The sequence below is a fragment of the Enhydra lutris genome, unplaced genomic scaffold (assembly GCF_002288905.1).
Source record: "Enhydra lutris kenyoni isolate GAN:26980312 unplaced genomic scaffold, ASM228890v2 scaffoldscaffold54, whole genome shotgun sequence".
NCBI lineage: Eukaryota > Metazoa > Chordata > Mammalia > Carnivora > Mustelidae > Enhydra > Enhydra lutris.
This window is the reverse complement of record NW_019154138.1, coordinates 10,713,561-10,741,413: the sequence shown is the minus strand read 5'-3', so window position 1 is coordinate 10,741,413 and position 27,853 is coordinate 10,713,561. Positions and strand designations below refer to the sequence as shown.

The 27,853-nt window shown below is 39.0% G+C and overlaps 1 pseudogene; it reads right to left on the bottom strand.

The window, feature by feature from the left end:
• Nucleotides 1-3,952: 3,952 nt before the first annotated feature.
• LOC111157337 lies at nucleotides 3,953-9,082 on the bottom strand (annotated as a pseudogene).
• Between the last annotated feature and the right edge of the window lie 18,771 nt (nucleotides 9,083-27,853).

Genomic DNA, 27,853 nt, shown 5'->3' with positions numbered 1-27,853 from the left:
TCTCTCTCCCTCTCAATCTCTCTCTCTCTCTCTCTCTCTCTCTCTCTCTCTCTCACACACACACACACACACACACACACACCAAATTCATTTTACACTCCTTGGCACCTCCAAAATAAAGTCTAGATTCACTCAGTGGCTTCTCTTCCTCTGCTTATCCCTTAAATACTGTTACTTTCCAAATGCACATTTTACATTTTCCATGCTTTTATTTTATGCATTCATTCTGCGAAACTTCAAGTCTTTTAAGTTGGTCAAATTGGGTTCAGTTTCCATACAAATGTTGAACACCTGCCATTTTACCAGTCCTCTCCTCTGACCACTTTACCAGTCATCTCCTCTGACCTCTTACCCCAACAATCCTTCTGAGTACTGGGTAGTCCCTTAGGAGGCTCTAAAGAATCTCAAACTCAACAAATTAAAACTAGAATCATTAAGAGCCCTCTAAGACTTACCCATTCTCCTGTTCCCTATCCCAGTGATTGGCACTGGTATCAGCTCAGAATTCCAAGACAGAAATCTATAAACTGTCCTAGATGCCCCTTTTTCCATCCCCTTCACCCATGAAATCATCTGGACAGGACCACTGGTCCTATCCTCTTACATCTTAAACCTACCCCTCATCTTTCCTCAACCTCATGGCCTCCTAACTATACCACCTGAATCAAATCTCATCCTTTCATAATCCATTTTCCATACCACTTCTGATGTTTTAAAAAAAATCTTATCCTGTTACTCTCCCTTTGTATCCTTCAATGACTATATTATATTCAGGAAAATATGAGTTTTCCAAAAAAAACATGCAAGACCCCTACTTACATTTCCAGGCTCATATCACAAAACACACATATACCATAAAATCTAGTCATTTATAATTAATGTTACATGGTCATGTATACCTACAAATGTACATTCCTATTTTCAGACACTCCATTCTGTTATAGTATTCTATTTGTTTATCTTTATGCCAATAACTACCTTTCTTGTAGGTTTACAAATGTCTTGCTGCTACCAACACACACACCCCATAGTCTCGGTGTTTAATATGATGTATTTCCTCATAAGTACTGCTTAGCTGGCATGCCACAAGTTTTAGATGTTGCATTTTCCTTTTCATTCAGTACAAAATACTTTTCTAATATTCCTTTTGATTTCTTCTCTGATCCACGAGTAATTTAGAAGTGTGTAATTGAGTTTCCAAGTTTTGAGGGCTTTCCAGATACTATTCTGTCACTGGTTGGTAATTCCATTCCTACCTGATCAGAGAACACACACTGTATGTTTTGAATCCTTTTAAATTTATTAGGATTAGTTCTATGGTCCAGAATATGGTCTAAACTGATAAATGTTCCATGACTAATAAAAAAAAAAATTCTGTCATTAGGAGGAGTATTGTATAAATGTCAATTAGATCAAGGTAGTTGATTACTACAATGAGTAAGTCCTCCATAACCCTATTGATTTTTAGTCCTCTTTTTCAGTCAGTTATTGAGGGGAGATATTAAAATACCTAACTATAATTGTGAATTTGTCTAGTTCCCCTTGCAGTTCTACCAGGTTTTACCTCATATATTTTGAAGATCTATTATTAGATGCTTGAACATTTAGATTGTTACGTCCTCCTAATGAACTAAACCTTCTATGAATCTGAAGGGACTTTCACTTACCCTGATAATATTCTTTGTTCTGAATCCTACTTTATCTCATATTAATATAGACAATCTAGCTTTCTTTTGCTTAGTGTTAGCATTGTATATCTTTTTTTATTGTTTTATTTTAAATCTATTTCTGTCTTTGTAAATTATGTTTCCTATAGGCAGCATATAGTGGGATAATGTTTTCATTTTCAATCTGACAATCTGTCTTTTAGATTTTTTTTTAATTTAGCAGTTGCCTTGTGGTTCATTATATTTATTGTATTTATATAAATATTGTATTATATGTATACTTAAGTATAAATATACATTTATATATATTGTATCATATATATAGTGCATTTTATCAACTCCATACGAAGAATTAAAACCTCACAAGAGTATATTTCTATTTCTCTCTACTCAGCCTTTGTCATACATTTCTTTTTTACATATGTTACAAATTCCACAATGCACTGTTTTATTTTTGTTTTAAAAAATCAATAATCTTGTAAAGCAATCTTAAAAATAAGGAAATAATTTGTACATTTATCAATGTAGTTACTATTTCCAATGCTTTTATTACTTAATGTAGATTCATGTTTCCATCTAATATGATTTCCTTTCTCCCTGAAGGACTTCTTTCAGCATTTTTTATAATATAGGTCTGCTGGTAATTATTTCAGCTTCTGTATTTCTGAAAGTCTTTATTTTACCTTCAATTTTGAAAGATATTTTACTGAGCATAAATTCTAAGTTGAAAAACAAATTATTTTTAATGAGCATAAATTCTAAGTTGAAAAAAATTTTAAGTTGACAGTTAAATTCTAAGTTATTGTGTTTGTTTTTAATTATTTAAAGATGATATGCTTCCATTTTCTCAATTACATTCTCCAGTGAAAAAAATCTACTGTTACCTTTATTCCTCTATATGTAATGTGGCTTTTATTTTCTTGGCTCTTTTAAGATTTCCTCTTTAGGGGCACCTGGGTGGCTCAGTGGGTTGAGCCTCTGCCTTTGGCTCAGGTCATGATCCCAGGGTCCTGGGATCAAGCCCAGCATTGGGCTCTCTGCTCAGCAGGGAGCCTGCTTCCTCCTCTCTCTCTCTCTCTCTCTGCCTGCCTCTCTGCCTACTTGTGATCTCTGTCAAATAAATAAAATCTTTAAAAAAAAAAAAAGATTTTCTCTTTATTAGTGGTTTTAAGCATTTTGATTATGATGTGCCTTGGTGTAATTTTCTTCATTTTTCTTATGCTTGGGGTTATCTGAGCTTCCTGCATTTGTGGTTTCATAGTTTTCATCAACTTCAGAAAACTTCAATAATTATGTCTTCAAGTATACTTTCTGTGTCCCCCTCTTTGTGGACTACATGTATGTAAGACTACATAAAGTTGTCCCATAGCTGATTCTTTTTCTCATTTTCTTTTGTTTTGGCTATTTCCTATTGTTATGTCTTGAAGTTCACTAATCATTTCTTCTGCAATGTCTAATTACATTAATTGCATTCAGTTTGTTTATCATTTCAGACATTGTAGTTTTCAACTCTAGAAGTTTTATTTGGGTCTTTTTAATCTTACATGTTTCTATTTAATTTTTTGAGTATATGAAATAAAGTTATTAGAACTTTCTAGTGTCATTTTTGGTTAATTTCCTTAGTTCTGGGTTCGTTGGAATTTGATGATTTTTTCGATAGAGACTGCATTTTCCTGCTTCTTTATCTGCCTCACAATATTTTATTGGATGCTACACATTGTGAATTTTACCTTCTTAGATGCTAGATTTTTCTATTCCCACAAACATCCTTGAGCTTTGTTTGGGGACACAGTTAAGTTACTGGCTAACAGCTTGATCCTTTCCGGTTCTGCCTTTAACTTTTATGATCAGAGCCATATTTAGTCTAATGATAATTATTTCCCAACACAAGGCAAGAATCTTCTTAGTACTCTAACCTGTTGCCCCATGATTTATGAAATTTTCCACTCCAGTTTATGGAAATGAGCACTATTGCTGGCCCTGTGGTCTCCTGAATCCTTTCAAGTGGCTCTTTCTCAGCGATGGGTAAGATTTCTCACACATACATGGTGTTGATCAGTACTTCACAAAATAGTCTACAGATCTCTGGATTTCCCTCCATGAGCAAAGCTCTCACATCTTTAACAGTTTTTCCTGAAAACTAGTTGCCTTTTTCTCTCCAGACTCAGTTCCAACTTCTCAACTCAAGGAGTCTTCTAGGCTCTACATGGGTTTTCCCCTCTTGCACTGCAGCCAGGAGACCCTCAGGGATAATCACAGAGTTCATATCGTTTGTTCCCCATCTCTCAGAGATCACTATCCTCCATTGCCTCATATCCAGTAGCTTGAAAACCAGTTTCCTGTATTTTTTCCAGTTTTTGTTTTTCAAGTGGGATAGTAGATCCATCATCTGTTACTCCATCTGGGTGAGAAGTATCTCTGTATAACCTTATTTGAATCATTTGTGAGAGCCCTAATATTACTATTCTGAGTTCACTATATGCTAAATTTTTAGAATGTTCCTTTCCACTTATTCTATTTAAATTTTCAGCAACCCAGTCAGTTAGATGCTATTACTATAAGTATTTTATAAATGGGGAAACAGAGTTCAAAAAATTTTTTATATCCAGCTATTAAATGCTGAAGCCATATTTCAAACCTGGACAGTTTGATTTGAATTTATATCCATACCTGTATATGTAACACACTATAAGACTAACCACAAACTACAACATTTTTAATCATTATATGAGAGATTTATATATCTATCTATTTTTCAATCTTTGGCTGTATGATGATTAATTTTGTGTCAACTTAACAGAGCTAGGGATGGGTGCTCAGATGAACGGTAAAACATTATTTCTGGATGTGCCTGTGAAGGTTCTTCTGGAAGAGATTAGCATTTGAATTGGTGAATAGAGTAAAGCAGATGGCCCTCCCAAGTATGGGTGGGCATCTCTTGAGCAAGCAGCTAAATAAAACAAAAAGGTAGAGGAAGGGTGAAATCCTCTCTCTGCTTGAGCTAAGACATCTACCTTCGATCTCAGACATCAGCACTCCTGGTTCTGAGGCTTTCACACTCAGATCAGAAATTACAACACCAGCCTCCACTCCACCCCTAATTAAAAGGCTTTCAAACTCAGACTGAATTACACCACCAGCTTTCCTGGTTCTCAAGCTGGCAGATGGTGGATCATGGGACTTCTCAGCCTCCAAAACTCTATGAGCCAAGCCAATTCCTATAATATATATTGTACATATATTAGTTTTGGAGATAAATTTGGGGGATTGAGGGGGTAGGGAGAGAAAATCCTATTGGTTCTCTTTCTCTGGAGGACCCTGACTGATACAGGTTATTACTTAAATAGAACTGTAGTTCATACCACCATTCAGCACATACACCCCTAACTATGTAACAAAACTAAAACCAAAATTTCATGGCAAAATATTTACTGTTATTATAGCTGATTTTTTTTCTTTTATTATTAAGGCCTACGTGAACCCTTAAATTAATTTTATGATTAATGAAGAGGTTTGACTTTCGGTTAGAAAAACAAAATGATGTAATGTTAATTGAATCATTTGTTCTGAGACCTCCTTCTAAGATTGCAATCTTTTCCCCTGACTTTTGTTTTGATTTTATTTGATTGAAATTTTGCAGTAATCAAGTAGATCCAAGGGCCAATTATAAATTGGTCACATTTATTTCAAAACTTGAAGTTTTAAATTATTTTTTTTTAAAGATTTTATTTATTTATTTATTTATTTGTCAGAGAGAGAACACAAGTAGGCAGAGCGGCAGGCAGAGGCAGAGAGAGAAGCAGGCTCCCCACTGAGCAAGGAGCCCAATGTGGGACTCGATCCCAGGACCCTGGGATCATGACCTGAGCCGAAGGCAGTGGCTTAACCAACTGAGTCACCCAGGCGTCCCGAAGTTTTGAATTATTAATAATAATATTGCTCTTATTGCCTTTATTTATTTATATTTCAGCTTCATGAATTTTACCACAAATTGGTACAGGTGTACCTTGTTTTATTGTACATTGCCTTACTGTGCTTCACAGATGGTACTAGAAATTTGAGAAGAGAGTTTATCTTAAGTATAAGAATATTAACTAATACTTTAACATTTCCCTTTTGGTTTCTCACATGATATTTCTTACTGTTTTCTGCTCTTATTATCACCTGTGTGCTCTCTATTTTTCATATTTAAACTTCCAGGTAATAAATAATATTATTGGCTCAGAGCATCATGAATGTTTCTCTCAGGTCACGTTTTTGTTCTACACTGTTTCATGGATTAATTGGACCTGCAAGCCCAATCAACTATAACCAGAGAAACAGGTTATAGAGACAGGGAGAATGACAAACTCTGTAACAATCCTGCCCACAGATGGGCCTATTTTTTTCTGGCAAAAACTCAAAGCTTCCCTCCTCCTTTTCATTTTAAATTACATTTCACTGTATGTAAATAGCATTAAATAAATTTTATGTAACCACTGGTCATTTGATTTCTTATTTCTTTTTTTTTTAATAAATTTTTTTATTTTTTTATAAACATATAATGTATTATTAGCCCCAGGGGTACAAGTCTGTGAATCGCCAGGTTTACACACTTCATAGCACTCATCATAGCTGATTTCTCATTTCTTAATGTTAATATACCATATCCCAAGATTAAAATAAATAAAAATGCAAACTTACTATTATTTAACATAAAAATATTTAATTAACATGATGTTTTTATTTCCTGTTTGTTTGAATCAAGCAACTTGGAAGCTGGGAGAGTATACTGAAAATCCTTAAATCACTTAAAATAATTTAGACCTGCTATTAATTTTATATCATGAGTAGTTAATGCAGAGTTAGAAAGTTTGTCACTGCTTTTTAATTAAACATAAGTTGATTGTAAAGAGAGAATTATTGAGCATTTGAGAGATATATCTAACGGCTATATAATTAGATGAAAATTACATAAGAAAGGAATGCCCAACTTAATTTTTGGCATATTAGCTGTATAGTAAATATGCAGATACTCCATTCACATTTATCAAAATAGCCTACAGCAAAATAATTACAGATCACTTTTGAAAATAGTGGCATTTACTAGACATATTAGTTGATATCAATCTTCCCTCAAATAGTCCATTAAGTGGAAAACTCTTATGCAGAAAATAGCTTATCTATAAAAATCAAAATGCATATCTTTTATTTCAATGTTGACTGTCCCTCACATATTTTCATTTATTAAAGTTAAATAATGATTTTCTTTGCTTTGTTGATAATTAAATCATAATGGTAGCTAACTCAAAGATTCTCAACTAAATCATGATGGTAGCTAATAATCAGTTTATAACAATAATAATGATGACATATCAGGCAATCAGAAATAATAAAATCTGAATTCATTATACTAAAATAAGAAAACTATATGACTAAGTTTTATTTGAGTGTGTTTAAGATTGGGTAAGCTTCTAATAATAATATTTAAAATAATCTCTTTTTGAGGAGGTTGCAATAAGTTGAAGGAAAATCGTATCAGAACTTTTGTCTTATGAAAGTAACCGGCTGGCTGAGGACGACTGTTAGGAAAAGTGAACATTTTCAGTCAGTTCACAATACCTACTACATACAGGTATTTTGGGTTTGGTTCCAAACCACCACAATAAAATGAGCAACACAATAAAGTGAGTAAAAGGAATTTTTTTGGTTTCTCAGTACATATAAAAGTTGTCACACTATATTGCAGGTCTATTAAGTGTGCGATAATATTTTGCCTAAAGCAACAATGTAAACACCTAGGCAATTTCTTAAAATAAGACAACAATGGAATGTGCCACATTGATTGACTCTTCCTTTCATAAATGATTTCTCCGTAGCATGTGATGTTATTTGATTACATTTACCCACAGTAGAACCTGTTTCAAAACTGGAGTCCAACCCTGCCACTTCTTTACCAATTAAGTTTATGGAATATTCTAAATCCTCTGTTGCCAATCCAACAGTCTTCACAGCATCTTCTCCATGGGGAGATTCCATCTCAAGAAACCACATCCTTTGTTCATCCATAAGAAGCAGCTCCTCGTCTATTAAAGTTTTATCCTGAGATGGTGGCAGTTCAGTCTGATCTGTAGGCTCCACTTCGGATTCTAGTTCTCTTGCTATTTCTGTCACATCTACATGACTTCCCTCCACTGAAGTCTTCCACCCCTCAAAGTCAGAGACAAGAGTTGGAATTGACTTCCTCCAAACTCCTGTTCATGTTGCTATTTTGACCTCTTCCCATAAACCACAAATGTTCCTCATGGCATCTAGAATGATGAATCCTTTCTGGGAAGTTTTCAATTTACTTTACCCAGATCCATCAAAGGAATCACTACCTATGACAGCTATAGTCTTACGAGATGTATTTCTTAAATAATAACAACTGAAAGTCAAAATGACTCCTTGATCCACAGGCTACAGAATGAATGTCATATTAGCAGCCATGAAAGCAACATTAATCTCATTGTACATCTCCATCAGAACTCTTGGGTGACCTGGTGCATTGTCAATAACCAGTAATATTTTTAAAGGAATCTTTTTTTCTGAGCAGGTCTCAACAGTGGTCTTAAAATAGTCAGTAAACCATGTTATAAACAGATGGGCTGTCATGTGAGCTTTGTTGTTCCATTTATAGACATAGGCAGGGTCAGTTTAGCATAATTCTTAAAGACCCTAGAAATTCTGTAGTGGTAAATGAGTACTGCCTTCAACTTAAGGTCACCAGCTGCACTAGCCCCTAAGAGAATCAGTGTGTCCTTTGAAGCCAGGCTTTGACTTCTCTCCAGCTATGAAAGTCTTCTAATAGAAGGCTATTTCATCTACATTGAAAATCTGTTGTTTAGTGTAGTGGCCTTCATTAATTATGTTGGCTTGATCTTCTGGATAACTTCCTGTAGCTTCCCCATCGGCACCTGCTGCTTCACCTTGCACGTTTATGTTTTCCTTAAAGCTCGTGAACCAAAATCTGCTGGTTTCAAACTTCTTTTCTGCAGCTTCCTCACCTGTCCCAGCCTTCATAAAATGAAATAGAGTTAGGGGCTTGCTCTGGATCAGTCTTTGGTTTAAGGGAATATTGTGGCTAGTTTAAGCTTCTTTCCAGACCACTCAAACTTTCTCCATACCAGCAGGAAAGCTGTTTCACTCTCTTATCATTTGTGTAGTCACTGGAATAGCACCTTAAATTTCCTTCAGGAACTTCTCCTTTGCATTCACACCTTGGTTTTTCAGCACAAGAGGCCTACCTTTTGGTCCATGTCAGCTGCCAGTGCACCTTTCTCACTAAGCTCAATCATTTCTAGCTTTTGATTCAAAGTGAGATACATACAGCTCTTCCTTCCACCTGAACACTTAAGAGGCCACTGTAGGGCTATTAACTGGCCTAATTTCAACATTGTTGTGTGAGGGGACAGGGAGTCCCCAGGAAAGGAAAATATAGGGAACCACTCTTTGGTGGAGCTGTCAGAACACACATAAAATTTATCAAGTTTGCCATCTTATGTGGGCATAGCTCGTGGTGCCCCAAAACAATTAGAATAGTAACACCAGAGATCACTGATCACAGATCACCATAACAAATGTAGTAACAATGAAAAAGCTTGAAATATTGCAAGAATTACCAAAATGTAACACAGAGACAAAAAATGAGCAAATACTGTCAGGGGTGGGGTGCGGGGAATATGGTGCCAATAGACTGACTTGACATAGGGTTGCCATAAACCTTCAATTTGTAAAAATGCAACACAATGGGGACAATAGCAATATTAACTCTCATCACCACTCTGTTCATGAGATCTCCAGGTTTACCCATCTTACAACTGAAAGTCTATACCAATCTCTCTACTTCCCCCACCCACTCCGGTCCATGATAACCAGCATTCAACTCCCTAGTTCCATGTGCTTGACTGTTTTAGATTCCACATATAAGCGAAATCATGTAGTACTTTTCTTTCTGTGTTTGGGTGATCTCACTTAGCATCATGTCCTCCAGAATCATCCATGTTCTCACAAATGACAGAATTTCCTCCTTGTTTATGGATTAATAGTATTCCATTATTATATATACATATGTATGTCATATTTCCTTTATCCATTCATCTCTTGATGGACACTCAGGTTGTTTCTATATCTGGGCTACTGTAAATAATGCTGCAATGAACATGAGGCTGAAGATATCTCTTCAAAGGATGTGGAGAAAGGGGAACCCTCCTACACTGTTGGTGGGAATGCAAGCTGGTGCAACCACTCTGGAAAACAGCATGGAGGTTCCTCAAAATGTTGAAAATAGAACTACCCTATGACCCAGCAATTGCACTACTGGGTATTTACCCTAAAGATACAAACATAGTGATCCAAAGGGGCACGTGCACCCGAATATTTATAGCAGCAATGTCTACAATAGCCAAACTATGGAAAGAACCTAGATGTCCATCAACAGATGAATGGATAAAGAAGATATGGTATATATACACAATGGAATACTATGCAGCCATCAAAAGAAATGAAATCTTGCCATTTGTGACGACGTGAATGGAACTAGAAGGTATCAGGCTTAGCGAAATAAGTCAATCGGAGAAAGGCAACTATCATATGATCTCCCTGATATGAGGGAGAGGAGATGCAATATGGGGGATTAAAGGGGTAGGAGAAGAGTAAATGAAACAAGATGGGATTGGGAGGGAGACAAACCATAAGTGACTCTTAATCTCACAAAACAAACTGAGGTTGATGGGGGGAGGGGGACTTGGGAGCGGGGGATGGGGTTATGGACATTGGGGAGGGTATGTGCTATGATGAGTGCTGTGAAGTGTGTAAACCTGGCGATTCACAGACCTGTACCCCTGGGGATAAAAATATATGTTTATAAAAAATAAAATAAAAAAATAATAATAATATTTAAAAATAAATAAATACAAACAAAAAAATTTAAAAAAAGGTATCTCTTCAAGATAGAGACTTTATTTTCTTCGCATATATACCCAAAAGTGGGATGACTGGATCATATGGTAATTCTGTTTTGAATTTTTTAAAGAGCATCCATACAGTTTCTGTGACAGCTGTTATCACTAAACATTGCACCAATAATACACAAGGCTTCCCTTTACTCCACATCTCACCAACACTCATTATCTTTTCTCTCTTTTTTTTTTTAAGATTTTGTTTATTTATTTGACAGACAGAGATCACAAATAGGCAGAGAAGCAGGCAGAGGGGGTGGGGAAGCAGGCTCCCTGATGAGCAGAGAGCCCAATGCGGGGCTCGATCCCAGGACCCTGGGATCATGACCTGAGCCAAAGGCAGAGGCTTTAACCCACTGAGCCACCCCGGCACCCCCATTATCTTTTCTCTTTTTGGTAATAGCTATCCTTATAAGTGTGAGGTGATATCGCACTGTGGTTTTGATTTGCATTTCCCTAATGATAAGTGATGTTCAACAACTTTTCATATACCTGTTGGCCATTGTATGTCTTCTTTGGAGAGATGTCTATTCAGGTCCTTAGCCCTTTTTTTTTTTTAGCTGAGGTATTTGTTTTCCTGCTGTCACACTGTTCGAATTCCTCTCTTAGTCTTTTCTACTATACCTGTAGTACTACATACAAGAATGTTTTAAGTTTTAAGAATAAAATAAAACGTTAAAAAAATTTTAAACTCTCTTACTGGGGTGCCTGAGTGGCTCAGCCGGTTAAGTGTCTGCCTTCAACCCAGGTCATAATCTCAGAGTTCTGGGATTGAGTCCCACATCAGGCTCTGTGCTCAGCAGGGAGCCTGCTTCTCCCTTTCCCTCTGCTGCTCCCCCTGCTTGCACGCTCTCTCTCTTGCTCTCACTCTTTCTCTCTCAAATAAATAAATAAAAGGTTTAAAAAAAGAAAGAAAGAAACCCTTTTACTAAAGGGAGAAGATGAGACTAAGCGATAGTTAAAATTGTACTTCATCTTGAAAAACCATTCTCTATCCAAATCACCATCAGGCTCCTCGGTGCTTGGCTTTTCTATTATTCTATGAGGCCCAGTTAACACAACCTTTCTCACAAAATCCTCATTACACCAAATAATGTAAGTGAATAGCTGTTCTGTCCAACCAAATGGTGTTAGCACAATGAGATTCCCCTTTTTGAACAGGAAAGTAACAAATACTTGTGTGATTGTATGTAGGTAATGCCCAAGCATGATGATATGCAGTATACATGACAATTCATATACTCTCGGTAGGAATAAAAATTGTTCCACTTGCCTGCACAGAAATTTTACTTGTAGTAAGTTAACCAAAATTTATAATTAAGATTAGGTGGAAAGATTCAGTGAAGAAATCTTTCAGAGATTTGTATATAAAATTCCAATAATAAAAGATTGGTAAAATAAATTGTCATGTGATAGATTTTTATAGATTCAGTAAAAGTAGTATTATAAAATAACTTTATCGGTCTAGAAATATGAAAATGAAGTATTAAATGACAAAAAATATAACATGTAAAAAAATTATAACAATACGTATGGTTCCTTTAATTAAAAATAAAATGTGTTTCTTAAATATCTATATGCAAATATATAATCTAGGTAAGTACTAAGGCCAACATGTTCAAAGTAGTCATCTCTTGGTGAAACTGTGAGTGATAACATTTTTTTATTTTCTGCATGTCTAAATTTTCTAAATTTCTTCTCTAAACATGTTTAACTTGTATAATCAGAACAAATTAACATTTAGAAATAAGAAAGCAGTGATTGTCCCTAGGTGTTAAGGATTATGCTTTTCCCTTACTTTTCTATAATAAACAATTATTACTTTTATAATTGAAAAATAAATTGTATTTTTAAAAAACAGCCTAAGTATAATGTAAAATGAGAGAATAAGTTTGATTCCACAAGAGACTTTATCAGGATTATGATACACTGTTGATAGATCCTGCCTGAGCCATTCTAATGTTAAACATACCACTGCAGAAACAATCACCCCCCCCCCAAAATTAGTACAATATAAGCTGGTTCAGAGGCAAGAATTTCCAATTACAAATTGATCTTCATTGCCTTTGTAATATACAAATGTAATTTTCCTCTTCGGATATGAAAAACAAATCCCGAGCTATGTTACAGTAAATCCACCAGTGCTAGCATTGTTGCCAAGAATTGCCATTTATCATCCTCATTGGATAAATCATTCTCTCTAGAAAGGCAGAAGTTGGGTGGTAATTCAAATATTGTCAATATATCTAACTGTACTGTTGCTAACATCAACAACAGAGAATATGTTTGTTATATGGCAATATGTGATGTGAAAGCATTCATTTAACAAGCAAGAAAAATACTTGTTTTGGATGACTATACAAGTACTTTTGTAAGACTGATCAAGGCTTTCTAATAGATACACTTTCTAGAACTTCCAGTACCTTACCATGGTTTTAACACGGGGTATTACTTATTCACTTATTTATGTTTCTTTATATAGGAGTAAAAAAGAATCCAACATTGTGTCTGTACTAAATACATCAAATTTTTCTCCATAGAATCTCACAAATTTATCCCTCCCCATGTTTATTCTTTTTTAAACTCTAAGTTTCATGGATCCAATTCATCTCCAGTCATTTTGATGTCTGGGTTAGATTAATTCTCAGTTAAAGGATACTTTTCAGTAGACTGATGTCATGGGTTTGATTCTCCACCGTCAGTTAGTACTGCTTGAGTTGAGGCTAATAGACTGGTCTTGTAATTGTGGCCATCCACGTCACATATGGTGATGGTGACAAAGGGACTAAGAAAAACCATATGGGCAAATCAAAACTAGCTTTTCCCAACTTACTGAAAATAAATAGTAGCACAGCACCTTGAACATAGCAGTCATTCATTCATTCAAAAAACACTGAGACCTAGCAAGTGCCAAGTGCTCTTAGAATTTCTAAAAATACACAAGTGAATATAACAATGTCACTGCCTTCGTGGAGCTCTTATTTTGGAATTGGCTTTAAATATTGTAGATCAGATTGTCAGAATCCTTAACTCCTAACCCAAAGCAAGAATTCTCTAATTGCTCAATTAATTCTTAGTGGATTTTTCAAATACCTCAGGAGCCTCCAAAAGAGACACAGTGAGTGTCCCCATACCCTCTCTTCTCCATTCTCCAGTATCCAAACATCCAAGAAACTACCTGTTTTAAGCATGGAACAACTTCATTTTAAGTTCGACATATCAGAGTTCTGCGTAAGATTTCATTTGCCAATGAGATTCCACTTGAGGGGAAAAAAACAAAGGACATCGATAGGGGAAAAAGCAAAGACCCCAATGACTAAGATATCATAAAGGTCCTCCAAAGAATCAGATGTCACTCAGGCCACAGAGTCTCACTGCTTTCTGAACAGCAGAGCTTCCTGGAGGATATAGCCCTGTGTCTGCACAGAGGTTACATACTTCTAGAAACTAGACACTCGCTGACTCCAACACTCCTCAGTGTAGTCCCCAGGCACATAATGTATCCATAAAGTTGACCCACTTTGACCCACACAAAAGGGTCCCCTCAATTATATTTCTATTTATTTCTATAATGTAGAGAAGCTTGTCACTGTTATTATTATTCATTTTGCTTCCATACTAAATATTTTTCCTTTATTATGTTGTTATATATATATATGTATATATATATATATATATATAAAATAAGTGTACTCTTTAATCCCGATCCCCCTCCATACAGACCATCTCTTATGCACTGTGTCAACTCATATCACCCTCATCTCTTTTTCCAGCCACTAACATTATGAACAGATTCATGAAGATGCCATCTGATAGCACTCTTCTCATCCTTCTCCAGGCATCTCTGATGCTGTGCTCAACACTTACACAGGAACAACCCGGGATGCACCTTCCTACCCCTTGCTACTTCAGACAGGGGTTTTGAGATACTCATTAAGATTTTCAAAAAGTCCCCAAACACGAGCTGTCTTGTATCCTTAGCGAAGTTGGTTACACATCCTTGTATTAACAGTCCATTTTTCCCTGTTCTGCTACCTCAATCCCTCACATCTGCTCTCTAGGATCACATTCTTAAATCAATAATATGCAAATAAGCCTTTGATTTTGGCTTTGATTTGGGGGAAGGGTAGCTTTTCTGTTGTCTTAGAAGGCAGCTTGAAAAGTGACATCGGCAAGATGGCACTCTAGGAGGTCTCAATGCTTCTCCATTCCTATCCCCCATTGCAAAAACAAAACAAAACAAACAAACGAACAAAAAATGATTAAACAACTAGCTACCAGGGAAAACAGCTATAGGAGAACTCTGGAGTATGATGAAGAGGCTGCAACAACTGGAAGATGGCCACATGAAAAAGTCTAGATCCCATCGGTGTTACCTCATCTCCTAGTCCAACACATCTCTTCCCATCTGTGTTACCCCACCTCCTGGTCCAGTATATCTCCTCCCCCTCCACGGGGGATAAAGAAAGTGATACCATTAAAATACTTCACCTCCAAGGACCCAAGCAGCCCTGACCATGGCTGTGAAAACCCACAGCCTTGGCCACCTAGGAACCCAGCAGTCTTTGCTGACACTGACATTGGTTTTTTTTGTTTGTTTGTTTTTTGTTTTTTTTAAAGATTTTATTTATTTATTTGACAGACAGAGATCACAAGTAGGCAGAGAGGCAGGCAGAGAGAGAGAGGAAGGGAAGCAGGCTCTCTGCTGAGCAGAGAGCCCGATGTGGGGCTCGATCCCAGGACCCTGAGACCATGACCCGAGCCGAAGGCAGAGGCTTAACCCACTGAGCCACCCAGGCGCCCCTGACACTGACATTGTTGATCGAGCTACCTGGATTCTACCCTGCTATGCCACTCCCCCAAAGCCAGAGATAATGCACTCCGCCCAGCTGGTGCCCCTGCACCCACCTGCAGGAAAAAGTATTTCCCTACTGAAGCCCTTCCTTTAAATCAAGAAGACATGACTGCTCCTTAAATCCACACAATATAGAAGTTCTTCAAAAAATTAAAAATAGAATAATGATATGATCCAGCATCCCACTTCTGGGTATTTATCCAAAGGTATCAAAATCAGGATATTGAAAAGATACCTGCATTCCCTGTTCATTATAACATTATTCATAATAAATAACTTATGGAAACAACCTAAATGTCCATCACTGGATGAAAAGATAAAGGAAAAGTGGTATAGACGTACAATGGCATATCATTCAGCTTTTAAAATAAAGGAAACCTGCCATTTGTTACATCATGGATGAACCTCAAGGCATTATGCTAAGTGAAATAAGCCAGACTCAGAATGACAATACTGCGTGATCTCCTCCTACGTGGGATCTAAAAAGACACATTTATAGAAGCAGAGAGCAGACTGATGGCTACCAGGGGCTGGTGGGAAGGAGAAATGGGGAGATGTGGATCCAAGGGTACAAACTTTCAGCTATATGATGAGAAAGTTCTTGGGATCTAATGTACAGCATGGTGACTAAAATTAACAATACTGTACTCTATACTTAAACCTTGCCAACAGGGTAGATCTCCAATGACCTCATCACACACACATACAAACACACACACACACACACACAAAGATGGTAACTGAGATGATGAATATGTTATTTAGCTTGATTGTGATGATTATTTCACAATGTATACATATATAAATTACCAAGTTGATCCCCATACATATATACAATTTTTAATTGCTAATTACACTTCAATAAAGCTAGAGAGGAAAAAAAAAAAAAAAAGAAGGTAGCTTGATGTAGAGACTATAAGGAGCAATGTGCAGACCTGAGTTTCAACTTTAGTTTACAACTGGTTCGCTGCAGGACTACACACAAGGTTCATAATCTAGGCATCTTTTATGAAGTCTGAAGAGGAGAGGTGACTGGGTGGCTCAGTTGGGTAAGTGTCTGACTCTTGATTTCAGCTCAGGTCATGATCTCAGGGTCATGAGATTGAGCCCTGAGTCAGGCTCCTTGCTCAGCAGGGAGCCTACTTGAGATTCTCTCTCCCTCTTCCCCTCCCCACTGCTCACAAAGTCTCTCTCTCTTAAAAAAAAAAAAAAAAAAAAAAGGAAAGTAAATAAGGTAATATATAGTTATTAGCTTCCAGACACCCAGACTCCCCTCCCAACCCACGGCCATTTTCAGTGCCTTATAGATTCCCAGAAAATAAGAATGTAATAATTCGGGGTGCCTGCGTGGCTCAGTGGGTTAAAGCCTCTGCCTTCAGCTCACGTCATGATCCCAGGATCCTGGGATCAAGCCCCACATCGGGCTCTCTCCTCAGTGGGAAGCCTGCTTCCTCCTCTCTCTCTGCCTGCCTCTCCACCTACTTGTGATATCTCTCTCTGTCAAATAAATAAATAAAATCTTTTTTAAAAATGTAGTAATTCAATGAAGGAGAAATTGAGACATTTTCTCCTATAAATGGTGTTTCCTCTTTTTCCCAAAAGTTTACTTGTTGACTTTGGAGGATTTTGCCCTTTAGAATTAGATATTCTAATATCTAATACCCTTTGGATAATGTTAATTTCAAGTAGTTAGTATTTTAAGAACATTTCAGATTCTACAATGCAGATCCTTATAATTTTTCAGTGGAATTATCTGGGTTTGGTAGTAACTCTTTCAAGAAGACAGGTAAATCAAGAAGAGAATAGAAACAGATCAGCAGGAAAATAGGACTGCTGAGAATGACTGAGGTCCCAGATGCTACTAGGTTGCCAGTGAATTCTGGTGAATTTAATCAGTAAGATTCCAACAAAGTGCCTTCTCTGATCCTACCAAAGCACCCTTCACTGGCTTCCTATTCATAACCAGATCATAAGTAGCAGTTAGCACACTGAAATTTCATTGTTTATTTCCTTGTCTATATCATTCATTAGAAAATGTTATAAAACAAAGTGATCGTCTGCCTGGGGGGAATGGCGGGGGGAGAAGTGTTCAGATATCCAATATTTTGCATACACTTTCAGGGAGTTCATTTTCCTAGATTAAGAATCTCCGTATGTGACTCTGAGCATCTTTTTTTTTTTTTTAAAGATTTTTATTTATTTATTTGACAGAGAGATCACAAGCAGGCAGAGAGGCAGGCAGAGAGAGAGGAGGAAGCAGGCTCCCTGCTGAGCAGAGAGCCCGACGCGGGGCTCGATCCCAGGACCCTGAGATCATGACCCGAGCCGAAGGCAGCGGCTTAACCCACTGAGCCACCCAGGCGGCCCGACTCTGAGCATCTTGACAGAAGTGCTCAAATCGTGTTAAACTTCCCGTCTCCAATGCCCAGTTCCTAATACGTAGGATCTATTCAGAAGTATTACTGGGAAAATTAATGAAGAAATGTTTTTCAAGTTTGGAAAAGAACTGAATAAATCACACAAGGGCTAAGGTTTGGCAGAGCAGGAATCATGAATAAACAAAGGGATGAGGAGGTGTCAAGATGAAATGGTTTAATATGATTTCACTTATATGTGGAATTTAAAAAACAAAACAGATGAACATATGGGAGGGGGAGGGAAAAAACGAGAGAGAGGAAAGTGAACCATAAGAGACTCTTAACGACAGAGAACAAACTGAGGGTTGATGGAAAGAGGTGGGTGGAGGGTGGGCTAGATGGGTGATGGGCATTAAGGAGGGCACTTGTTGTGATGAGCCCTGGGGTTTTATGTAAGTGATGAATCACTGAATTCTGCTCCTGAAACCAATATTGCACTGCATGATAACTAACTAGAATTTAAATAAAATTCTGAAAAGAAAAAAAAAGACGAAATCATTTCGGTTGTGTGAAAAGGCAGAAAAATGACATAAAGGCAAAGAAGATTGATGGTCTGAGAAGATTATGAGCATGCTCCGTATACAAGGAAGAGAATGGGGGGAAAATGGGAATCTTGTAGTCGAAGAAAGCAATCTAACAGTGTAGCTATATTTTGAGTTATTATCACATGACTCTCAGCAAGAGAAATAAATTCTTTGTATAGTGACAAAACAAGTCTCTGTGTACAAACAGAAATGTAGACTAGAAAAACTATTAAAGACTTGATATATAGTGAGTAGAAAAGCAGATCTCATTTAACCTATAAAGGAGAGATTTGAGATAGAAAAAAAAACAGGAAACAGAAAAGACTTTATCATCCTATGATGATGATTTATCAAGTTGTCCCTACTGAGGTTCAATCTTAATTGTTTTCTGCAGCCTAGAAAGCTGCTACCAGGAAAATAATTGTGTGGTAGATTTTGTTCTTGTGACATAATTACTTAGCTCTCCAAAACATGGAAACCCAAGAAAACACTGGATATAACCAACCATCCATCTACCCACCCATCCAACTATCCATCCTATTATTCACTGAATAAGCGTTGTTTACCAGTAGATTCCAGAGACTAGTACATAAAACTCGCTTGATGAATCAAACACTTACGAACAGAGCATTGTGCTGATGGTTAAGTTTACAAAGATGAATAAGGCACCATCACGGCACTGAGGAGCTCGCAATTTAGGAGAGAGTAGGAAATGTTAAGGAACAGTTACAATGCATTCTGATGATGGATATGTAGCTGGGGGTGTATAACTCTATCTTTTTAAAAACTATTAAGATTATGTAAATTCAGATTAATTGGAGGCAGAAGTGGAGAGATATTAGCAAGAATTGTAGGCACTTACAAACAACATATTAACCAAGTTGGATCAAGTTTTAAAAGTAAATTTTACACTTATGTGCAGTTGAAAGACTCTTTATCATATAACTGATAGTCTTAGCCATCAGGACTTAACTCTGGCTTTTTCCATTAGGGCTGAACAGGTTACACAGACTTCATTTCTGGGCAAGACATGCTGTGATGTGTCTTGAGTCAGCACTGCAAATGCTAGTCAAGGTTTCATATCAACAGTCCTCCTCAGCCAGCATCTGTGGGTGACTGAGAATAAGCCTTTTAACAACTTGCAAGGAGTCATTTTTAAAAAGAAAAACAGCAAAAGAAAAAAAAAAGAGTAAAAATAAAATAAATTTATGACCTTGGCTTTCCAACTTTTATCTGTGCACTTCTTGTTCAAATCATGTCCCCTGGGTCCCTCTCTGCACAAAGGGGAATGTTTCTCTCCTCTGTATGACTAGGATGCCTGCATTTCTCTCTACTCCCGGCCCCAGTAGGATGTCGACTTGTGATCAACAGAGAGAATAGATCATGGAGAAATGGGCTATTTTTCCACATGGCATGTTTCCCCATGACTGCCTTTTTCCTGGTCTGGAAGAAAAGTTTCCATGACAACCAAGTAGCTAACATTCACTCCCCACCAGCTGACTTGCTTGCCTCCCAAATGATCAGCTGGATATTGTGTTAAAATTATTTTACAGAGACAGGCTAATCTGCAGGGATTATTTGTCTGTTTATTTTTGAGAAACTGGCTCCTTGGTGAAACTTTTTAAGTGGACCTAACTTCCTTTTCTGAGGCTTTAAGAGCATAATCTCAACTAAACAGAACAAGCTTAAACCAACATTAGACTGTCACCTCCTGGGACATAAAATATGAATGTGAACCATCCTTCCCCATGAAGGGCACATAAGTGCTTTGAGCAAGAACTAAGCTTTATTTTTCTTTCCCTCCTCATGTGCCTAACACATGGTCTAGCAGGTGGTATATATAAAATAAATGTTGAACATCCCAACACCCAAGCTTCTCCAAACAGAGTCTTTATGCTTAGGTTGATGGGCTGAAGCAGAATCAACCCCCTAGTAATGTAATAATCTTACTTTTCTTAATGTCTGTCTATAAAAAGGATGAAAATTTTGCAACAGAGAATTAGCACACACCAATTGCTAAGCCTGTGCGTGTAAGAAAGACTGGAAGGAAATATACCAAAATATTCACAAACATTAGGTTTGTTGAGTATTGTCTTGGTCCTTTCAGGCTGCTGTAATAAGATACCATAGACTGTGTGGGGGTTTTTTGTTTTGGGGGGTTTTTTGACTGGGTGGTTTATCAACAAGAAACATTTATTTCTCATAGTTCTGGAAGCTGGGGAGTCTAAGATCAAGGTACCAGCATGGTCACATTCTGGGCCCTCTTCCGAAGCAGCTCATACCTTCTTGCTGGTCCTCACACAGTAGGGGTGTGAGGGATCTCTGTGAGGTCTCTTCTGTAACAACATTAATCCTATTCAAGAGGGCTCCTCTCTGAAGACCTAAGCACCTCCCTGGGCCCTATCTTGTAATACCATCACATCAGGCATTGGGATGTCACCATATGAATTTTGGAAAGACACAAACATTCAGATCACACAGCAAGAATCTGTAATGTTCAAGGCACTGCACTACCCCAGGATAAGAAAGATTAATGGGTCTCTCATATTCAGAGCCATGAAAAGAAGAGGTAAACTAAGTAGAAAACAACTTGGTAGAAGGATTATCTACTCTGACATGCATATCGACTGGTGTTGTAACTGCATCTTGTGCTGGGATGAAGGTCAGAGAGGGTTGGGAGCGAAAACAGCCAACAAAGCCTTTTCTCCTCTATAGACAAATCAGATCTTCCGTTAACTCACTTACTCTTTCTCCTGAAAACCTGGTAGAGATGGAATCACATCTGTATTACTGGACTACATTTTTTTTTTTTTATGGTACAAATGGCCCATTATAGATAAATTCCATCTGAACTGGAAAAACATGAATAAAGCATAAATACCTGGTAGGAAACCATACTTTCAGGATTCCTTGCATGCAGAGACTCCTAACTGGGCCCACCCTTTGGAGGTCTGAAAACTATGCCTAAGCCTGTTTGTTGAAAGAGATATTGGTCCCTATGGGGCATGAGGCCTCCAGGTCCAGCAGCTAGTCCATCTGTCTAGTAGGAGTCTTGGTCCCTTATACCTAAACACTCTTGGGGAATGGAGAGAAGAAAAGGTGCAGGTGGCAGGAAGAGTCCAAGAGTGGCTTGTCAGGAATATTATTCCCTCTGAAAAGAAACACCTGACACAGCCCAGCTGGGATGCTGTCTTTGCTTGTGGACCAATATCTATCAGATCGAACTGGTGCCAGCAGTTACCTGTTCAGCTCTTGTGAGTCTGAATATCTAGTTAAGAACATCCCCCACCAGGAGCTGCAGAGAGGAAGAGGACAGCCAATTTTAGAAGAGTTGAGATCATCTCCTCAATTATTTCTTCACCAGAAAACACACAATAAGCATGACTCCATGTGAGCTCCCTGAGGGCATGCTATCACAGCTTCCACAACATTCTTTACGCAGTCCTAGAGCGAGTGGGTCCAAGCATGTGGTTACTGAATCCTTCACCCATGGTGGACACTAGATGTGCCATTCAAATCCCCCTTCAGAAAGGAAGGAGTAATGTCCCAGCTGCTGGTCCTGCTGCTGGCAGGCAGCCCTCAGCTCTCCGCCCCCTGTAGAGACTGACTGCCTTGGTGGAAATCAGCCCCTGCACCTGATTACTGAACAATGCAGGTGTAGAAAAGTCCCTGCCCCTGAGCCCAACTAGAGACCATCCTGAAGAATTATCCCAGCTTCAGAGCTCCCTATAGCACAGCTGTGGCTTCCACAAGGCTATGCCAAGGTTCAACCTCTCCTTCTGCCTAATCCCCATTCCAAGAGGGCGCCCTGAGAAATCTGAGAAATCTCCTGCCCACCAATTTCTACCTGTGACAACCCCTTATCAGAAACCTCTGTGAGACACTGATCATGTTTTGGGTGCCAGAATCAGCTCTGGTAAATAGGAGAGGGTCTTCACGCACAGGAAGCTTACAAGTTAGAGCACAGAAGTGTATCCATTACAATGCAGTGTAGGGGCACCTGGGTGGCACAGCCAGCTAAGGGTCTGGTCCAACTCTTGGTTTGAACTCAGGTCATGATCTCAGGGTCATGAGATCAAGCTCTGCATCAGGCTCCATGCTTAGCACAGAATCTGCTATAGTGGGGTGCCTGGGTGGCTTAGTGGGTTAAAGCCTCTGCCTTCAGCCCAGGTCATGATCCCAGCATCCTGGGATCAAGCCCCACATTGGGCTCTCTGCTCAGCAGGGAGCCTGTTTCCCTCTCTCTCTCTCTGTTTCTGCCTGCCTCTCTGCCCACTTGTGATCTCTGTCAGATAAATAAACAAAATCTTTAAAAAAAAAAAAAAAGAGTCTGTTATAGTATCTCTCCCCTTCTCCCTCTGCCCTTCCCCACATTCATTCTCTATGAATCAATTAATCAGCCAATCTTTTTTAAAAATGCAGTAGAATAAGAGCTGTGATGGGTAAACATTATGAGGGCCATATAAGGTATTCCCAACTGAATCTCTGGACAGTTAAGAAGGGATTTGTGAAGGAGGAGATGTCTACACTGGTTTCTAGGAGACACAAGAACTAGGTAGTCTATAGGAAGGAAGGAAGGAAAGAAGAAGGAAAGAAAGAAAAGCAGAACAGTATTCCACACAGAACCATGTAGAAGGTACAACATGCTCAGAAAGCTGGATGATTATGAAACATGATTGACACTGTAGAGGAAGCAACTTATTTTCACTTACTCATGGAGCAGAATATAGGGGAGAGGTGATATTCCATGCAAAAAATATTAAAAATACTCATCATAAAGAGATACTGAACTTTGATGCTAAAGGAAAGGAGAGGCGTGGAAGGTTTGTACATGTTTGTATTTTGCCATTATCTTTGTGCCTACGGTGTGGAAATTAGAGTCGGGGAAGGGAACAGAAGATAGGAAAAGCAATGAAAAATAGGCCAGAGTATTTCTGGAGGGAAGGGATGTCAGCCTGAACCAAACTGGGATAGAATGGGTGAAGAGAAAAGAAAAATTGAGACATTTTGGAGGTGGAATTGGTAAGACTTGGGGGAGTCACTGAATGAGGGGTAGAGGTAAAAGAAAGGAGGGGATTGAGGGAAACCTCAAATTTCTGACTTAAATAAATGGGCGGAGAGGGAAAAATACGAGAGGGCAAGAGGCTTTAGCGATTTCTAGGTAAGGTGAATCTGACCTGTTTGTGGGACAACCAAACAGATATATAAAGTTAGCAGCTCAGTGTGGGGCTAGGACTGTGTGTGCACGAATCCATGAGTAACAGAGAAATGCTTAGGGTGCTGACCGGACATCACCAGATTTGTAACAGTCTTTCAGATCTCAACGGTACAATACTACTCAGCAGTTATTAGATAGCCTGGCATAGAGAACAGGCTTTGAAGTCAGGCACACCTACACCTCAGCTTTGATCTCTGCGACACTGCTTTCTTGCCACAGAGACCTAGGCAGGTTCTGTATCTGAGCCTCCCTCTCCCATGAGAAATGGGACTGCTGTGCCAGGCTGTCATAAGGGCTACACGAGATGATACACATTGAACATTCTGCACCAAGCAGGCCTTCAGTGAGTCTTTACTTCCCCAACACAGTGTCTAGTGATCTTTACGGTGTCCCTCCCCCTCCTCCAGCACCTCCTGACTCCAGTTTCCACTTTAAACTGCTACCGTTAACAGAAAGCCTGGTTTCAATTACCTGATAAAGATAAGACCCTGCCCTCCCTCCGTTTCTTTGTGGGGTCTGGCCCTGCAGGTGTTTGGAAGCCTCTCCTGGCCTTGTCTACATCTAATTTACTTCCTTTCAGTTGAATGTTATCACAAGTCATGAATTATTCTCACATCATGTTTACTGCAAACAGATAACCATTATCTCCACCCGGCCTGCTTGGTTTTATCTTAGTGGCTTCACATTCTGCAACTTTTTAATTATTTTATTTTATTTCTCCACATTAGGTTGTTTCTCTTCTGCATTGACACTTGGATTAAGAGAGGAAAACAAACTTGGAATTTAATATGCCTTTTCAAACATATTACCGCTGGAAACAAGCTGAGGCCCGTAAAGTGCGTTCTGATTGTAAAGTTCAATGACCATATCAAGATTCTTGGCTGGTAAAGGCAGTCTTTCAGATTCTCCTTTACAGGGAGCTGAGTTCATTTCAGCAAGGGGTCGCAGTCAAGTGAAGCAAGGCCAGAAGACAGGGCTCCTCCATTTGAGGGTTTACACAGGGGAGTAGAAGTAGATGAGATCAAAGGGTAGGTATCAGGCCATATCCAAAAAGAGGAATAATGGCCAAACTAGAGAAGAGAAAGCAGTTGCACAGGATGGTGGGAGGGGCCGGGGTGGGGTGGGGTGGGGAAGGAACTAATACTCTGGAATCAGGCAAACCTAAGAGTACAGGGAGAGGGTTCAAGTCTGAAATATGAACCTGGGGCAGGGATATTTAAGCTTTCCGGCATCACGGTCAAATATATGCAAATAATACAATTCAGACTGCAGTAGGTAAGGACAGACCCTTTTGTGCTCATCCTGAGGGAGGCTCCTTGATTCCCATCCAAGACAATTATACTAGAGCCTATAAAAGATCCTGCATTCTGTCCTTAGCCACCTCGCACTTTGCTTTACTCTCATCTCAACCCTCCACCTATGTGTCCACAGTACACACCCAATCAAGTTAAGTTTCTCCTTTCTCTGCTCTTGATCACCCCCCACCCCCAAAGGACTATGCACGCATTCCATCTACCCTCTCCTGGGTTCCCTATCCCACGTACCTCTCTGCCAATTTAGAGGTCTGAAAGAAAAATACAGACCAAAAAACAAACTCTGCCTCTTCCTTGTTAGCCACATCAATCAGCCCCAGTTAATGGAACTGAGAAGAAAGGAACTAGTGTTTTAGGAGTACCAGCTGACTGCCCACCATTTAAATACTTGGCATGCCTTATCCCACTGAAGCCTCCTGATGTTCCAATTTTACATTTGGGGGAACTGAGACTCCTTCACGTGACAAAGCTGGTAGATGGAAGAAAGACCTGGAACTTAGACACTGGCCATTCGGAGTCCAAGCTCCATTTGTGGCAAGTCCTACTTTATACACGGCCCTTTGATGGCGCAATATTAATCATGTCTCCACGGAGAACCGCCAGCCCTCCATTATCTGCTATTTCTTCCCTTGTGTCAATGTCTTCCTGGTCCAGCATAAGCACAAAGTGAACTCGGGAATCACATTAGAAAGCAAATAGCTCCCAAGGCCTTTATTCGCCACTCTGGGTCTCTGGTATGCTTTGCATTTCTCATACCTACACTGAAATACAATGCATTTTGTGATGTTAATACTGGAGTGGCATTTAGAGACCCAAAACCTGACACTCAGCTTTAAAATCCTATCATGAGATAAATATCCCCCTTCTGTGCCAGAAGGAAAAAAATCAAAATGAAAAAGCAATACATTTAATAATCAACCAAATGAACAGGAATGAGAGGAGCTACGCTGGCTGGTTTGATGCCAAGTCACCTCTCCCCTGTCTGCGGCTGATCCACCACTTCCGTCCCCGGCTGCTTATTCAGTCACAAGCTTCACTTCCTGCTTGATATGCGTCCCGGGAGCTGCTTGTACCAGACAGCCTGAAATAAATTACCAAATGGACTCCAGGCAAACTTCTTGTTCTCGTTATGAATTTTGAAAAGTATAAAGAAATTTCCGTGGACCACAGTGTAGTTGTTTCAGGTATGCTGAGAAAAGGGCCTCTTTCCCCTTCTGGAGGATGTTATCTCCACGAGCCCAAGAACAGAGAGCCGTAGTAAGACCTCCTGTGTTTACAGCTCCTTTTGCAACATGGTTCAGAGAAGAGATCATTGGCTATGGAGTCGGAGAGATTGAGTTCAGCTCACAATGTGCACTAATTTCACTGACCCTCAGGATCCTCCCATACAAGGCAGATGAGCAGTTCCAGTGGGAGGAGCATTGCAATAATTTTGTAACAAGCTGATGTTTAAAGATACTTTCCTGGTACTGGGCATAGAGTCCACATACAAGAACTGCTGAGCCCCTCCGCCCTTTGAAAAGAGGCAGCACCTTCCTCTTCCCAGCAACTTTAGGGAACAGAAAAAGGACGCGACATGTTGCATATGTTGATGAAATTGATGTATGAAGAGGTAAAATGACATGCTAACTGCCCTTCAGAAAACAGGAAAAACTTCTAGTCTTGACCACTCACCTGAATTGTCTCCCCAATGTCAGAATTTTTTTCCTACTAATATGACTTCAGAAGCAATTAATGGTGCGATTACTGGGGTAGCAATCAGCTGCACGCCTTCCCTGGCTCCCAAGGGAGGTAGACAGCTATAAACTGAGCCATATTCTTTGTTTACCCAGAACACAGGACCGCTGGGGGACATCGCAAGGATCCTTCAACACAGGGTGGGGGATAGGGGAAAGAGCCCTGATGGAGGAGTGAAAAGGCACCAGCCTGCTGCTGCTTCTGTCCTTAACTCACCAACTCACGGAGGGTGTTCTGGCTCCTCTCTTCTTCTGATTCTCAAATTTGCATCTGAAAAGGATGGCATGGGGTCAGCTCTGCGGGTCTCAAATATGCTCTGCATCATGATCATCCGGTGAACGTTAGTTTTAATTAACAGACTTCAATGTTTAGAGTAGTTTAGGGTTCACAGCAATACTGAGATAAAGTATAGACTTTCTCACGTGCCTCCCCCACCCCGCCCCAGGCACACATGCAGCCTCACCCACATCCAAATCCAACACCAGTGTGGTACATTTGTTACCAATGATGAACCAACATTGACACATTTTTGTCAACCAAAGCCCATAGGTTGTATCAGAGTTCAGTCTTGCTGTTGCATTCTATGGGTTAGGACAATGTATTTACTGACATGTATCCACCATTGTAATATCATATAGAATTATTTCACTGCCCCCCAAAATCCTCTGTGCTCTGCCTAGTCATCCCTCCCCAACCATCCACCCCTGTCAACGGCTGATTTTTTTTACTGTCTCCATTGTTTTTGCCGAGTCCAGAATGTCCTATAACTGGAACCATATAGTATACAGCCTTATCAGATTGGCTTCTTTCACTTACTAATATGCACTTGAATTTCCTCCATGTCTTTTCACAGCTTAATAGCTTGTTCTTCTTAGCCCTGAATCTATTATATGAGTGTACCAGCATGGTGAACATTTTTAAAAAGAAAGCCCAGTTGAGATTTATTGCATCAGAGTTTTTGCATGCATTTTAACCAGGTCCTTGAGGGGATTCTGATCTAGATGATGGGAAAGATTTCTCCTGGATTGAAAAATTATGTTCGTTAATGCTTCCTAGATTTAAGTTGATTATTTTCCTTTGAGGGAAAATATTTCTTTCCTCTAAGATGGGCATGTCTGTGCTTCGTCCACATCCTTCGCTCAGC